Genomic DNA, 17,124 nt, shown 5'->3' with positions numbered 1-17,124 from the left:
CAGGGCCTGGCCATGTGGGTGGGGGTTAGCTGCCATTTTGAAGCCAGGCAGTGTGCTTTGTTATGCCATAGGCCTGCACCCAGTCTGCCATGCTTTCATCCATTATGCCCAGGGGTACTCTGTCAGTGGTGCATTTTATTGGTCTTTCCATTTTGGGGGTGGGTATAATAAAAATGCTTACTTGCAAACTATTAATTGAAGCGCTACATATGCAACATTTATTTAACTGATGTTCCTCTGGCTTCGTTTGCTTTTAGGTGCAGAAAGACAAATCATCAGCCTCATTGTTCCTCGTCAGTGCCAGGAACAAGTCCTGCTGCTGTGTGTGCAGCACAACGTCACCTGTGGCCGCAGACAACTCTGCAACTTGTGCAACTGCGGCCTGCTGTTCTGACATTTGAAGCAGATGGCCCCAAAAAAAGTTGCCCATAGCTCCTCTAGCAAGAAAGTTGCCAGTAAGGAGCAGAAGAAGCAAGTGGCGCCACTTACAAAGGAGACTGGTGTGTCGACCGCAGCATTTTTTGGGGAAAAAAAAGTACGCCTGCAGCAGCAGCGGGGTCTGCTGGGGACCAAGCTAGGAGCAGCACCTCCGCTCCATTGGGCTCAGTGCCACCACCACCACGCCAACTTAGGTCCAAGCCCTTGAGTGCTGCAGAGGCAGCCAGTATAGTTGTTCAATCACCATCGCCCAGTGATGTTGGCTCATCGCAAGAAAGTAGCAGCATCCCTCAATCAACACAGGCTGTTGTAACTTATCTGACGAGTGTTCAACAACCACAGCCGCAACAACAACCACATGTGCAAGTACAAGCCCAAGTACATGTGGAAGGAGAGGCGGCGCAAGGAGAGGCGCAAGCAGAGGTGCATGGAGCGGCACAAGTACCCATAATAGTTGTTCCTCCCCAAGTAGGGGCACATCTGGAAATCGACATTCAAGGCGAGGTATCATTTGAGGAAGCCACTCCTCCTGATGATTCATTGTCTTCCAGATCCCCAGCAAGGAAAAGATCAAGGATGGTGTCTACATCTTCTTCAAGCCCCCTTCCTTCTGATGAGATGGATGAAAATTGGGAACCACCAGCGCTGTTTGAGAGTGAGGCATACCATGATCTGACAAAGGTAGCTAAGCGTAAAAGGAAGGTCCCCGAAAGTCTCATAGTTATGGAGTGTGATGATGACGCTGAACAAGAAGTGGAGTATACTCCTGCTGAAGAAGACTCTTACGATGATGGCGCTGTCATCATAGACGTCACTCCAGCCTCAGCGTGCATGCAGCAAACAGACATTTTCACCCTATCCTGAAATGCTGCTGAGCGTGATGTTGGCGATGTGTCAATGGGACCACCACCAATGCAGTTAACTAGTACACCACCACCTACAGCTTCCATATTTTCTCGCCAGAAGGGACCTCCATCCACCTCGACCTCCATTTCCTCAATTAGTGGTGCTGTAAGTGCACAACGTAGTACATTTCGGCAACACACATCCTCCACTTCATCTGGCATTAGCATTCCCAGTATCACCTCCTCCGCCCCCCACAGACATTTGAAGTCCGCAGTTTGGGACTTCTTTAGTGTTAGCCCAACAAGGGAGAACATAGCCATTTGTAACATTTGTAAGGTTCGAGTTAGTCGTGGTAAGCTTGGTACCAGCTATGGTACCGGAGGCCAGAGAGGTCATCTTGAGAGACAGCACACTGTCAAATGGCATGCACACCTAAGGGAGATCAAGGCAGCCCGAATTCCAAGTCAACAGATTGTATCCGTTGATGTTTCATCTGATGATGACGAGGAGGAAGAAGCGTCAAACATTTCTTCAGTTACACCCAGTACCCCTGTCAGCAGCACACCCCCTGCAAGATATATGATCCACACTAAGAGTGTGGGAGAGAGTGAGACACCAATGAGAAAAAAAGTTCATCACTGAGCGTAACTGGGTCGAAGAAGTCATCAGCATCCCGTAAAATGGTCCAGCCCACCGTTAGAAGCATGTTGTTTTCAGATGCGTCATTTGAACGCAACCACCCAATGGCGCGTCTGTATAACACTAAGCTGGCTAAAATGCTAGCGCTGGACCTTCTCCCTTTTTCTTTTGTGGAAGGGGGGGGTTTCTTGAAATGGTGGCAATGCTCTGCCCTAAATGGAAGGTTCCTAGCCGGTTCTATTTTGCCAGAGTTGCGGTTCCAGCACTGCATATAGATGTGCTGGAGGTGATTGGGGCCGCTTTGCAGAAGAATGCTGTTCACACTAAACATCTGACAACAGACATGTGGACCAGTTACCAAGCCATTGATTAAATGTGCATCACTGCACATTGGGTCTCTTTTTCAGGGGTTGCAGCAAAGCTAAGCACAGGTGTTGACTCAGACAAAGTTTATAAAGCTGCTCGGAAACATGCAACACTAGCCATGTTTGCTATGGAGAAAAATCATACAGGAGAAAACATTTTGCATGAGTTTAATACAAAGGTCTTTCAATGGCTGTCTCCAAGAAAGCGCATAATTGGTTATGTTTCCATGGATAATGGCGCCAATGTAGTTAAGACCATGGATAAGGGTAACTATTTCAGAGTGCCGTGTTTGGCGCACTGTATAAACCTGGTTGTTAAAAAATTCTTGAGTGAAGAAATTCCAGTCTACGAGTTACTGACCACCTGCCGAAGAATGTGCACACATTTCAACCATTCTTTTAAGGCCCGGAAGCAGCTGAGGTGCCTGCAATATGAAAAAGCACTCATCCAGGAGGTGGTAACACGCTGGAACTCAACCTTCTACATGCTTGAGCGTCTGTATGAGCAGTATGACGTAGTCGATCAGTATTTCTTTACACTGGGTATACCTATGATTGACCTGAGGATACAGGTGTAGCAATGGCAACTAGTTAAAAGCCTGACAGACATGCTTCGTCCTTTTGAGGTCTTCACGCGTGCAGTCAGCAGGGAGGACTGTAATTTGGGAAAAGCTATCCCATTGTTGCGCATGCTAGAGCACCAACTGAAGGTGGTGCCTTCTACGTTCCAAAAAGATGGAAAGCAAGAAGCATTTGAGTTGGCGGAGAAGTTATGACAGTGCCTACTTCGCGATGAACGTCTTAAAAAAATCCACACAGAACAGTATTACATTTCTGCTACTATTCTGGATCCACGGTACAAAAAGGCAGTGGCGGCAGAGTCATCTTTCCTTTTGATGACGCAGATGTTACAAAGTACAAACATTGGCTAGCTGTGTCAGCCACTAGGTTTGAAAGAGAACGGCACAAAATTGAAGGAAAAGGCAGTACATCAGTATCAGCAGGCCATCCGGAGTCAAAAAATCCACTTCTGCATCTGTGGCTGTGGCAGAAGTGAGTGATTTTCCCTCTCAGCCGTTACAGACACCAGCAACTGTATCATCTGCACCAGACACAACAGTAATATTGTGTGAAGAAGAGGATTGGCTAACTCAGCTTGTGTTTGCTTCTCAAAAGGTCCCAGAAAAAAGTAAGCAAAGTGGAGCAACCCAGGAGAACCTTGAGTCGATGGTGCAGGCCTATCTGAATGACTCAACAGAGGTCTATGTTCATCATGAACCATTGGCGTATTGGCATGGGAAAAGAGATGTGTGGCCATTGATCACCAACCTGGCTATAAATTACTTGTCTTGCCCACTCACAAGTGTGTCTTCTGAACGTGTTTTCAGTGCTGCTGGTGGCATTGTAACTTCCAAAAGGACCCGCCTCTCGCCCAAAAATGTGGAGAGGGTAACAATGATAAAGATGAATCAGCATTTCATACCACCAGATTACAAAATACGAGAATGCACTCAGGAAGAAGATGAGGAGGACACCAACTTAGATGAGGGAAGTTCTTCTCTGTTAGCCTACCTACTCCCGTCTGAATTCGCAGAGTTTGAGGACGAGCTCTTTTTCCCTGACACCGAGCCCTGAAAATGAGTCAATGAATCACTAACTTTCTTTTTCGTCCTTATTCACTTTTATTCCTGTGTGTCTGTCTTTCTTTGTTTTGCAAAATCTATATAAATACAAACTTTAATCACCTAATCACAAACAGAAGCCCATCAGCAGAACTGTCTTCACTTATTTGCTTATTGATTTGAAGGTGCCCCAGGCTGCATTCCTCAGGTTCACAAGTTCACAAGAACATTTTCCTCTATCCTCCTCCTCCAGACTCCTATTTCCCTCAATGCAGATGGCTGGATTACGCCCAATGAAGAAAGACTCTGCACTTGTGGGGGTGTTCTACTTCTTTGCGGGTGAGTTGACGGGTCTGGGGCATTGCTGTGAAGTTCTAATACCGGATAAAAGTGGTTTGGAAAAAATCAGAGCGGAAAAAGTTTTTGCGTTTTTGCTCACTTGCCTGTCTTTGGGGTGTTGTTTGGGGGACTTCCAGGTTATTGTGGGTGGGTTTTGGGGTCTGGGAGCACTACTGGCAAAATTTAATGTTGGTTGCATTTTTCAGGAAATCCATGGTGGAAAAGGGGAGTTAGGGCCTAGCTGCACAGCGCATTTGGACAGAATTGAAGGTAGGTCCCTTTTTGCCTGTTTGGGGGTGTTCTGCTTTTTTGCGGGTGGCTGCAGGGGTCTGGGGGCATAACTCGGAAGGTCTAATATCAAAATCAAGTGTTTAGGACCAAATCCATGGTAAAAATGTTTTTGCGTTTTTGCTCACTTGCCTGTCTTTGGGGTGCTGTTTGGGGGGACTTCCAGGTTTTTGTGGGTGTGTTTTGGGGTCTGGGAGCACTGCGGGCACAGTTTAATGTTGATTGGATTTGTTTTTCAGGAAATCCATGGTGGAAAAGAGGAGTTAGGGCCTAGCTGCACAGCGCATTTGGACAGAAATGAAGGTAGGCCCATTTTTGCTTTTTGCCTGTTTGGGGGTGTTCTGCTTTTTTGAGGGTGGCTGCAGGGGTCTGGGGGCATAGCTCGGAAGGTCTAATATCGGAATGAAGTGTTTTGGACCAAATCCATGGTGAAAAAGTTTTTGCGTTTTTGCTCACTTGCCTGTCTTTGGGGTGCTGTTTGGGGGGCTTCCAGGTTTTTGTGGGTGGGTTTTGGGGTCTGGGAGCACTGCGGGCACAGATTAATGTTGATTGCATTTGTTTTTCAGGAAATCCATGGTGGATAAGAAGAGTTAGGGCCTAGCTGCACAGCGCATTTGGACAGAATTGAAGGTAGGCCCATTTTTGCTTTTTGCCTGTTTGGGGGTGTTCTGCTTTTTTGCGGGTGGCTGCAGGGGTCTGGGAGCATAGCTAGGAATGTCTAATATCGGAATCAAGTGTTTTGGACCAAATCCATGGTGAAAAAGTTTTTGCGTTTTTGCTCACTTGCCTGTCTTTGGGGTGCTGTTTGGGGGACTTCCAGGTTTTTGTGGGTGGGTTTTGGGGTCTGGGAGCACTCCTGGCACAGTCTAATGTTGATTGCATTTGTTTTTCAGGAAATCCATGGCGGAAAAGGGGAGTTAGGGCCTAGCTGCACAGCGCATTTGGACAGAATTGAAGGTATGCCCATTTTTGGTTTTTGCCTGTTTGGGGGTGTTCTGCTTTTATGCGGGTGGCTGCAGGGGTCTGGGGGCATAGCTCGGAAGGTCTAATATCGGAATCAAGTGTTTTGGACCAAATCCATGGTGAAAAGGTCTTTGCATTTTTGCTCACTTGCCTGTCTTTGGGGTGCTGTGTGGGGGGCTTCCAGGTTTTTGTGGTTGGGTTTTGGGGTCTGGGAGCACTCCTGGCACAGTCTAATGTTGATTGCATTTGTTTTTCAGGAAATCCATGGTGGAAAAGGGGAGTTAGGGCCTAGCTGCACGGTGCATTTGGACAGAATTGAAGGTAGGCCCATTTTTGCTTTTTGCCTGTTTGGGGGTGTTCTGCTTTTTTGAGGGTGGCTGCAGGGGTCTGGGGGCATAGCTCGGAAGGTCTAATATCGGAATGAAGTGTTTTGGACCAAATCCATGGTGAAAAAGTTTTTGCGTTTTTGCTCACTTGCCTGTCTTTGGGGTGCTGTTTGGGGGGCTTCCAGGTTTTTGTGGGTGGGTTTTGGGGTCTGGGAGCACTGCGGGCACAGATTAATGTTGATTGCATTTGTTTTTCAGGAAATCCATGGTGGATAAGAAGAGTTAGGGCCTAGCTGCACAGCGCATTTGGACAGAATTGAAGGTAGGCCCATTTTTGCTTTTTGCCTGTTTGGGGGTGTTCTGCTTTTTTGCGGGTGGCTGCAGGGGTCTGGGAGCATAGCTCGGAATGTCTAATATCGGAATCAAGTGTTTTGGACCAAATCCATGGTGAAAACGTTTTTGCGTTTTTGCTCACTTGCCTGTCTTTGGGGTGCTGTTTGGGGGACTTCCAGGTTTTTGTGGGTGGGTTTTGGGGTCTGGGAGCACTCCTGGCACAGTCTAATGTTGATTGCATTTGTTTTTCAGGAAATCCATGGCGGAAAAGGGGAGTTAGGGCCTAGCTGCACAGCGCATTTGGACAGAATTGAAGGTAGGCCCAAAGTTTTCGAAGTGTGGCTTTTTCCAGGTTTTGCCTTTTGGCTTGTTGGGGGTGTTAAACTTCTTTTCGCCCGGGTTGACAGTTCTGGGGCCATTGCTGGGAAGGTCTAATACCCGAAAGAAAGTGTTTTGGAGACAATCCCTGGGGAAAAAGTTTTAGCATTTTCTGAGATTTCGCTCACTCTATCGTTTTCGGGGGGCTGTTTGTGTGGGGGTTCCTGGTGTTTGTGGGGGGATTTGCGAGTCTTGGAGCAATGCTGGGTATGGATACTTTTGCTTGCTTGCAATTGGTTTGAATGCAATCCAGGGTGGGTAAGGGGGGATTTGGGCCTACTTTACTTTCAAAGTACGTTTTGTCACCATTTTCTACTAGGCTTCGTTTTTTGAGATCTGATTGGGGGTCTTCTACATATTTGCGACTGGGTTTAGTAAGGGTCTGGGAGCACTGCTGGGAAGGTCTAATTTCGTTCTAAAACACAGTTTACAGTACACCTAGCTTGAGGGGAAAGATCCGCTAAATTAATTCGCCCATACTTATTTATCCTTCAAAAGGACAGAGTACGCACTTTCAAAAATATTTTACTGTCTATTAGGAAACTCTAAGTGTGACTTTTTGCACTACACAGCGTACATACCTTTTATTTATTTGTCAGTGGTGTTCTAATATCACTTCCTGTTTTTCCATCAATAATTGCAGGCCGGGTTTCAGCCTGTGCAATGGGAAAAAAGGATGAAGTCAGGCTTCACATTAGCGAGCCGCAATTCAGCATCCGCCAGGCAGGCAGTGGGCAGGGTGACTTCTGGTCACCAACATTGATGGACGGAGCTTCAGATGGAATGGAAGAGTCCCACTAATAAGAGGAATGGTTGGATGCATGCAACTTCCCAAATTCAACAGGACAACTACAACAACATACAGATACAGTATCCGTTCTTTTCTAATTATCTTTTAAGTAATGTTATTTCTGTGAACTTCTATGAGTGTGACTCTGCATTTCTTTGATCTCTGCTTCTAAATTCATCCCTACAGGCATTGTATAGGTTTTACTTCTGCTATTTTTCAAACCTAATTTAATGTACCAAGTGTTTCTCTGACTGCAGAGATAGGCAAGTGAAAACGCATAATTATTACTGCCGTCCTGTACTGTTGCATTCTTTTATTCACGGTTGTCGAAAGTACTACTTACTTTTCAGTAACCATGTATGCAGTAGTGCATGCAATTCCTTTATGTCACTTAAAAGATTTATGGATAGCTTTGTACCCAAAGATTTGCTTATCTTCAATTATTGTTTGTCCATGCTGTGCTTTTTTTTCTTCTCTCAACAAAACTTTCCCAAAAACCCCCATTCCCATCCATTTTCCAAACCCTAACCCTCTTCCCCGGGGCTGTGTGGTTTGGATTGATGTGTGACTAAATGACAGCAAAAATTCCACACACTTGCTGGGGGGGATAAGGTCATAGTAACAGGCTGGTAAAGGAATCCGAGGATATATTCTTACTCAGCTTGACACAGACCCATGTCTATTGGCAAATGAAAGCAGATTTTCATGTGAGCCATCAACTTGATTGTTCATCAAGAACATCCTCCTCCTAAACGTGGCAAATGATTAAGCTGCTGTGTCCTTCACCTTCAGTACTATTTCTTGTAGTAGTAGCCAATGTCAAAGAAATTCAACGCAAGTAGTATTTATACTTTCAGTACTTTACCATTTGTTAGGCTACAATGTGGCACTGTTCTAGTGTACTGTCACCTGCTATATTCTCTATCGTACCGTTCTAATGCTACGGTAAGGACAAACAAGGTTTCATTTTCTTTTTTTTTCATATGCTGCAACTGCCACTGTGTAACACCACTAGTACCACCACAATGATGACATTTCATCCGCCCAGAATTGCCAACTTTAATCGCCATTTCCCGTGCAGCCAGCCCTGTGCCTAGCCCTATTTCCAAACACAAATTACAGGTAAGATAAGCGTTTGGGGGGAGGTAGTATAATGGAGTATTAGGAGAGACGAGAGACTGACGGTAGTACTAGTAAAGTCCTAGGACTATTGAATTCACTTACTCTGTGAGAGGCACTTAGTTTTGAAAACATTTGGGCAATTGCTTACACAACTTCAAGATGCCACTTAAGTTTCAGGGAAACAAACTTACTGTTAAACCCCCACCCACCAGCCTCAAAAGCAGTAAAACACACGTATGCTAAGATAAAGTTTAAAGTATATTTATATCCCTAAGATAAATAATCTCCTGCAAGACCCAACCCAACCCACCCCTACTCCCTAACCCCAACGAATGTCCGTGAAAAGCCCAAAAATCCCAACTTCCAACAGTCACCTCCAGCCTCCATTGCTGGGCCCTTTTAGCCAGCTCCTTCCGTGTTGGTTTGGAAGGAGCATCTATATGAAGAAAGAAAGACAGTCTGTAACCAATGCTCTTTAAGATTAACACAAAATGATTCAGCAGAAAGTTGTGTCACAGCAGATCTAGCAACTTGCAAGCGCAGTACATAACTATTGTGGCCAGTATCTATCTAACCTCCCTCTTCTTCATCCTTGCTCTAACATTAGTGGGAGTTTAAGGAATCAATTCTACAAGCACTATGGACTCACTCCATTAGAGTCGACTATGACAGTACACCAGTCTTATTCTTCTTCTCCTCTCTTGTTTAGAAAAAAATGGTACGTTAACTTCTGCAAGCCGGCATAATGCCAGCGCAGTCAACTTGCACTCGAGAAAAACAGACGCCCGCCATGATGAGTGAGACAGACTTGCGTTACTGTACCAGTCCAGTACATGCAGGTGGTGATGCTCTTACTTTTCTATTACGGGTGGCACTGAGAATACTCTGTTACAAGGGCTACTGCTTAATTAATTTAACTTTCACCCTACAGTGCCAATGAATACTAGAAAAGGAAAATGAAGAAGATAAATAATCTGATTATCTATCACTGCACATGGTATGTATTTGCTTACATATGAGATGACTTCAGGTGCTTTGCTTTTTATTGAGTGAACAGTGATACATCCACACATGAATGACCGAGTTCTACTAAACTTATTAACAGAGGTAGTGAGTGCCCATCGTAATAGCCGGATATATGCTGTGCTTGCAATACAACTACTGCTACTATTCATGGTAGTATTCAGACAAAATTAAAACTTCTTTTCCTTGCCTTTCCTACACTGGGACGGACTTGCGGGAGCGGTGTTACATGCTCTTCAAAGTAACACTTAGTTCATCCAGTGACCGTCTACTCTCTCTAGATACACATATGCTATCTAAGAGTCAGATAGTACCATGATCCAGGCATCCATCCATTCAAACTATATGTCAATCATTCTTCTTCATGTCTCCCACCTGGACAAACCTTACGTTTTCTCACGGGAAAACAACCTTTTCATTTTATTTGGGAATCTGCAAGCCATACATCCGTGCTTGACTTGCATTTGAATTTCAACCAAAGGATATATTGTGCACACATACAGTTTCTGTTTCACCCACTCAGGCTGTTCTCCTTCCACCCATCCTTGCTTCATCCTTCACCCAGCCATGCATCATATTCCTTCCCAGCCACCTCGGGCACCAATCAAACACGTATCATTCTTCTTTGTCAGTCATCATTACTTTTAACTTGCTCGTCCTTCCACACTTACTTACACCCTTCTTTCGCTGTCGTTCATTCCATCCATCAAGTTCATCTCAGATCTGATTTGGATTCTTGAAAAAAAATTCACCGCTGAGTTGAAGTAAATTTAGAGGAGGCTACTACCTGGTTGATAAAAACTTTGTTCTAAATTTTAAAGTCTTCTTAACAGTATAGTAACTTAACTGTACAACATATATACTACACCCGTCCAGAAAGCACACGCTGCAGTCTGCAATCTGAATAAGTAAGGAATATAAGAGCTTACCACTGCCCGCCACTACCGTGGCAACCCTCACAGCAGTTTCCTCTGGCAATTGCACCGCCGTCTCCCCAGAAGTGTTCTCCTCCACCTCCGCGCTGGGCCCGGCATCAGATGTTCCACCTGCAAAGTACATTTAAGAATGTTAGATGTCATTGACATACACCACTCACTAGTATTTTGTCTAGGAATGAAGAAATGTGAATACAGAAACCAATCTAATAATTTGTGACTGTCTACTCTAAAGTAAAAATGTCCCTTTTTCCAGGGAAGGGTGTTGTTTTGCTGCACTTTTTGGCACAACTGATGAATGCTTGCTTTTTAACACGCACCATTTTCTCATAACAGACAGAAGCGTCAATTCTAAGAACAAGAGCAAGATCAGATCATCACTAGGACAGAGTGACCAACAATTCAGCACCAAAAAGAAAAATTAAAGTTCAAACCAGGTGAGGGCTCGGCTCGCCTACAATAAATGTGTGAAATAAATCACTAAGCACTTTTCCATTTTTAACCCCTTAAGTGCTGCTGACGGCCAATGGTCGTCAGCAGCGCTACCTCCCCAGTGCTGCGCACGACCATTGAACGTCCATTCAGCACTAGTTCTAATGGACAGCGCAGCACTGGGGAGAAATGTTTACACGCAGCTAAGGTGTTAATCAACCGTTTATGTTTTATGACCAGCTTGATTTTAATAAATGTTTTTACTTTTAATAAAGCTTTAAAACTTAAATAGACTCTGTGGTTTTTGGTCAAGAGTGACTGAGCAAAATATTTTGCAATTTGCAAGCATGAGTCCGTGCCTCTGACACTTCTGGACTCTGACTCCGTTCTCTTGTCCTGCTTTGGATAATCATCATTGGGGATCAATCATCAATGAATTCGGGAGCTAAATGACTCTGCCACACTATCTAGTCAGTAAGGAGATTGGGGGTTCTTCAAAGTCTGATATCACTGAGGTATGTGGAAAGTCTACCTGCGCCTATTATAATTGATAAACAATGCACTATTTAGTGTCCATAGTTCTGTTTGTGCAGATTTGTCCCTGCAACAGTAGTAGTATGGATTGTCCCCCTACCCAAACCAAAAGTAAAGTAGTATCTTATTCTTTCTTGGTGGTCATTCACATTTTATTGTTGGGAATTGTCAAAGCATAAAATTAAGAAGACTTGAAAAGACATTATGGACAATCCCAGAGGACTGCACTCAGTGCATAGAGCTATATTGCTGACTAGAAAGGGAGTTTCGTTTAACACCTTTTACCAAATGTGCAATCTTAGTTAGCTACACAGATAGACTAATAAGAATGATCTAGTAATACCACAGGGAGTCATAGAAGAGGCAGGATAAGAATTTAGATAAAGTCTACAAGAGGATCAAAGATGATTTAGAAAAAATCGAATGAGGAACGCTAGGAAAAAATAGGTACTCTATATTAAAATTAAAACTTAGCGGTGCCAGCAAAGGAGCCCTCGCCTGACCGATCCTGGCCTTCTACAGCAGCAGCAGCCGATACCACCTCCTCCTCTGTCCTCTTGCCCCTGGGGGAGCTGATGTACAACATGAAAGAAAGAAAGACCCGAAAACATGGATGATTGCTGACAACCAAATCAAACATTTCAAAAGAACAATAACAAAATATTTTGGCGAAATAGCAAATAGACAACTATTCCACGGGATGTATTGACATATCTCATGTGGTCTACTACGATATTAGTATTGCTTGATTTGTGGACCGTCGACTCGTAAAGTTATGTAACTCACTAAACAAACTACTAAAAAGGTTCGCCTAGGACTGGCAGGCAGCAGTCCGCAGCAAGCAAAGTGACAGACAAACTCCATCGTTATTGCAGATCAGTGACAACACTAAAAAGTTTTCTACTACATAAACCAGTCATTAAAATACTCAAACCATCAATCTACCACCACTATTTCTTCTTATTGCCAGGTGTACAAAGGAAGGACTGGACTTGACTCTGTAGGGGCAGATTTACAAGCCCCTTGCGGATCTTTTGCTCCATTGTTGCGTGACTTTTGTGACGCAGCGGCAGAACAAAGGAGGCGCCATGGTGCTGCTTATATTAACAACTTGACGCGTATGGGAGATGCATCACGTTGTAAAGCCCTGCGCCATCAGGGGGTGTTCCGGCGCAAGGGAGGGCGTTCCTGCGCAGGAACGCATCCTAAAAGTGGCTGAGGGAAATCTACAAGATTTCAATCAGTCACTTTTAGGACAATGATGCGTCACTCAAACCCTGCGCCTGCTTGAAGCAGACGTACGGCTTGATGCAGCACTGGGGAGATAGGGCAACCCAGAGCATTGCTGGAGCTGCGCCATTGTTGGGAGGCAACTCCAGCAATGCCCCGCCTTTACGGCACAGATGCGTAACGCTTCGGGGACGTTTTGGGCCCATGGTGCACCGCATTGTAAATACGGCGTACCATGGGTGATGGTGGCGTGGCGTACAATTACTGTTGCATCCCTGCTACTTTGCAGGGATGCGCCGGTAATTGCAAATCTGCCCCTTAGTGTCTAGCATTACACAGTTCTGTAAACTACACTCATACATAATTTCTCAGGCTAATGAAATGAACACAAAATTGAAAACAAATAAGCATAGTAGCAACGCTACTGAGAAGGAGAGCAGTGCACCTGAAATGCACAGAAGATTTTGAAATATAATTTACCTACAGTGTAATCGGCAGCATTATTGCTCTTGGTAAAAAACAAAAATTTGCAATATAATAACACACAGAGCAGGAGAAAACAGAGTAGTGATGAAATAGCTACTAGTACTCACCAAGCCCGGGGATCAAAACGCCGAGCAGGTCGAGCAGGTCGCATTCCCGGTCCAAGAGATCCATCCAATGGTGGGTGGCCTGGTTGTTGGTGCGCCGGACCCGAGAGTGAGAATACATGGCCCGGCACACCTTCTCCCACCACTTTCGGCGCTCCCAGAGCCCATAGCTGCTTGCAATATTCCCGCCTGCCATGATGGTCCTGGGGAGGCGGCGCTTTATATAGAACATTAGTGCGGCCACCTCCTCTGCGCTAAAGATCTCCCGTGGCATCACTAGCTTCCCCCCCAAACGCCCGCACAGGAGCCGGGCACGGGGTGCGGGACCCTTCCCATTCTCAGGCTGCTTCCTGGCTCCCTTTACCATGGTCTGGGCAGAAAGGATGGTAAATATTAAATAAGAAATAGAATAGGGAAGAAGAAAAGAAAAGAGCTTAAAAAAGTAGTTTAAAATTACCCAAAAATAGCAGAAAACACAAAAATATAGAGCTAAAATAATAGAGGGATAGATAATAAGTAAAATAGATTAAAAAAAACTTCAAACAAGCAAAGGATGGCAGAGATTGAGAGAGGGTACGGAAAGCATGCCCAGAACCATAGCAATGAATGAAAAACAAGATGGCCGCGCCCGTTCACGACGGCGTGGGCAAGTTCGCGCAAGATTTTCCCCGCGATCACACGCGAATTTACAGACCCCCAGGATATAGCGGCATGGATTAGCAAATTTAGCGGCACACACATGGAAATTTTGTGGCATAAATATGGAAATTTAGCGGCAATTTAGCGGCATTTTATTTGGCGGTTTTTACTACAACAAACACAGATATCTGTGTGTGTTGGTCCCTGGTGTGTCTGTGGTCTGTGTGTGTTAGACTCTGGTGTGTTTGTGGTCTGTGTGTGTTGTTCCCTGGTGTGTTTTATGGTCTGTGTGTGTTGTTCCCAGTGTGTTGGTCTGTAGTGCGTTGAGTCCTGTGCCGCCGGGCTCTGATGTTTTCCTCTTGTCCTTGAACTATCTGAAGCTGCTGCTGTCTGCGGACACTGAAGTCCCCCTAGGGCCCTTAGGGGCCCGGGCAGTGCACGTCTCCAGACAGGGGCCTGTCCGGGAGCCAGGAGAGTGAAGGAAGCCCCCAGAAGGGCTGGGGCAGAGAGTCAGGCTTCCGGCAGGGACGGATCCCCTGGTCTGCAGCTGCATTGAAATGTTCCTGTAATTACAGACACAGCTTTCTTTGAAAGAGCCATCATTGACAGCACTTCCCCCCCCGCACAGGTCGGATGCTCTCCTTGGAGCCTCCAAGTTACAACACGCCTCTCTCTCCCCTCGATTGTGGGTTCAGCAGAGAGCACCCCTGGAGGGTCCCACAGAGCGGCCCCTCCCCAGGCTTCCCACGGAGCGGAGGCTGCCACTAATGATAGTAGTGATGATAACCTAGGAGCAGTGGTTCCTCCTCGGATGGAGGGATGGTGTGCAGGCCGTCATTTCATCTAAATGAGTGTTTCGGCAATCTTTAGCAGATAAAGGCATGGATGCAGGTGCCTCAGGTTATTGGATATGCTGGTGTTTGTCAGGCGATATGATCCACTATGAAAGGCAATGGCCAGATCCAGCTGTGGTTATATCTTTTACTCATTTTCTCATGATGTCTATCGGAGCACGTGCCTCCTTTAAGAGAATGTGTTAAATCAGTGGTGTCCAACGTTGTCCAGGAGTTCGGGATCCATTTAATATTTTCAGGATATCTACATAAGCTATATTAGCATGCACTCAATACGAATGGAAATGAATTGCCAGTTCAGTGTTTCTCGACTCCGGCTCTCCTGGTGGACCTATGCGGAGAGCGGTGGAGTAAATTAGCAGCATAAGTTGTTTAAGGAAATTACTCTCCCATTTCTCATATGTAAGGTCCTGATTTGATCAAAAAGAAACTATTTTATAGATGTTGCATGCAAATAAACAGAACATTTCACTACTAAATGTAAGACACACATATCACCCCTCCGCTGAGCGGCCCCACCCCCTTGAAAGGGGTCTGGATGCCTAGATTTCGCAGGCACTTTTGTAAAAATCTCGCTATTTTTACAAAAAGTGCCGGAAGAAAACTGCTATCCTTTAAAAGCTTCTCTGGTTTAGAGGCTTGGATCCTTGGTAAAGCTGATAAACTGCCTTTTTGGTTCAAAGTCATGGAGCTTAGGAGTTTTTCCTTCGCTAACCTCGTCTTGCATTGCAAAAATGACTACCATGTTGGTAGGAAAAGAAGAGTTATGACATCACAGTGCACATCTATGACCGTGGCCAAGTATCAGAAACTTCAAATAGGGGAGAGAGGAATTAACGAGTAACCCCAGCACTAACACTCAATTAATGTGTACACATAAATAAAGGACTTTGAGGGGGAAATTATTCCAGCTCAATCTTGTCTTTTCCTATTTAATTTTTTCCACCTTTGACGGATTATTCCTAAAAATGTGAAGGTAGCCCTCGCTCACACTTGATAAACATGCATCATCATAGGGGCCACCCTCACCGACTCCTCAATGATGCATGGTGGGATCATCCGGAGCTCGAGGTGATGTATTTCTTTCAGTTTGTAAAACAAGGGTCTCTTAAAGGTTAAAAGTGTACTGGGGCAGAGATGTTTATATTAACTTTATTCAGTATTGGCTTGTCCTATACAAAGTTAAAAGCAACATAAACAGTAGGTCCGTTTATAACCAACAAATTTCAGCCCTTTTAGTGTACATCCTCACTCTATAATCGAGAGGACTAAAATAAAAAACACTTAGAAACCCATAGTAAAAGCATGACCAGTAGTCAACCAACTTGCTGTGATGCCAGGACAGATACAAAAGTGCAAACCCGCAACATGGTTTGCACAGGATGGTGGGATTGGGAATGTGCCATACAGTGGAAGACATACTTTCACTCCATCTTTGGCTAGGATCACACAATATGGTTAAGCGGAGAAAGCTGTTGGCATCATGCAGTCCTAAATCACATCAGAGACTAAATTTAGTCACCCCTTGGAAAATGTTTGCGAGTGCCCATGATGTAAGTAAAGTGATGGTTCGTCTCCTGCAGCAGGATCCGAGAGGCGTCCTGAAAGAGGTGTGGCCAAAGCCGATGCCAGCAGCCACCGTTACTAAGCACTTCTCTAGCACTCCTGCGCTGGGTTACTAGGCACAGGCTTTTATCTTGAACCCAGCCTTCATCTCTGAACAGCCAGGTGGCTCCATTGCGTAACCACCTTCGCCCTGGAGGCAATTACCGCTCAGCTGACTGTGTTTAATCTTTATGTTAATTGTTGGCTGGCTCCCAACATGCCTTGCAAACAAAAGCCCCACTGCCATTTGACAGAACCTTAACCATCAGTGGTTAATCTGAGATTCACAGGGCCCACTTTATCCACTCTCTGGTTCATTAAGCAGTCAAAACACAATTAAATGTGGGAAGAAACCTGCCTGACATCTGGCCACAGCTAGCACTGCTTTTGCTTTTTGGCACAGAAATCCATTGTTAAAAGAGTAAAAACTAGAAAACGGGGTTTTCTCTGGTCATACCCCCCAGGATATATTGGCATGTATTAACTTTTGTAAAAATACAGCGATTTCTACAAAAGTGCCGATTTTGCGGGCACTTTTGTAAAAATCGCGGCATTTTTACAAAAGTGCCGTTTCGCGGCAATTCGCGAAATCGCGAAATCGCGATATCCTGGAGGGTCTGACTAGCGAGCCGCACACTTTGCGAGATTACACATAGCGCCCGGAAACAGAAATACTTCACGTAAACAAGATGGCCGCGCCTTTGTACGACCGCTAGGGTAACTTCGCATCGTTGCGCTACCAGCGGCTTGCGAAAACGCAAAAAAACACGCAAACTAACAAGCCGCAAAAAAACAAATCGCATATTCGCACAAATGCGCGGCTTCCAAATTCG

At 45.1% G+C, this 17,124-nt stretch overlaps 1 pseudogene; it reads left to right on the top strand.

Annotated features, from left to right (window-relative positions):
- The first annotated feature begins 406 nt into the window (after nucleotides 1–406).
- The window catches only part of LOC147727234 (uncharacterized), a 65,502-nt pseudogene continuing 48,784 nt past the window's right edge, over nucleotides 407–17,124 (top strand).

Source organism: Lissotriton vulgaris, chromosome 3_1, assembly GCF_964263255.1.
Source record: "Lissotriton vulgaris chromosome 3_1, aLisVul1.2, whole genome shotgun sequence".
Classification (NCBI taxonomy): Eukaryota; Metazoa; Chordata; class Amphibia; order Caudata; family Salamandridae; genus Lissotriton; species Lissotriton vulgaris.
The sequence above is the reverse complement of the archived record's forward strand: the minus strand, read 5'-3'. Positions and strand labels throughout refer to the sequence as shown.